We start from the raw sequence: 442 nt of genomic DNA, 5'->3' as shown, positions 1-442 counted from the left end.
CAAACGGGGCCCGAGTTTGCCCCCCGGGTGATCAAAAGACATTTCCCCCCCCCCCAGTGGCCACGTGCAAAGTCCATTAGTGGGGGGCCCTCTTTCCGTGGCTCTGCCTTCCTGTCCTCTTTGAGCTCAGCGCAAAGCAAGCAAGCCTTCACTCCCACTCGTCTCCTCCGGCCGCCGCCCAATAGTCAGCGCGTTAGCTCGCGTTGCTTTCACCCCCAAACAGAAGGGGGGGGGGGCGGAAAGCTTCTCGTGGACATCGTTTGCCGCGGCTGGAATACCGAAAGGACAAAAAAACGGCAACAGTGGTAAGTTTTTGTTTTCACGTTGATTGAGCCGACTGTCAACTGCGACGCGTCCACTGAACCCCCCGACCCCGAGAGATTGGATTTTTTTTTTTTTTTTTTTTTTTTTTTCGGTTTTTACAGTAGGGACACAGGTAGGA

The sequence above is a fragment of the Hippocampus comes genome, unplaced genomic scaffold (assembly GCF_001891065.2).
Source record: "Hippocampus comes isolate QL1 unplaced genomic scaffold, H_comes_QL1_v1.1 scaffold144, whole genome shotgun sequence".
NCBI classification, from domain to species: Eukaryota; Metazoa; Chordata; class Actinopteri; order Syngnathiformes; family Syngnathidae; genus Hippocampus; species Hippocampus comes.
The sequence above is the reverse complement of the archived record's forward strand: the minus strand, read 5'-3'. Positions refer to the sequence as shown.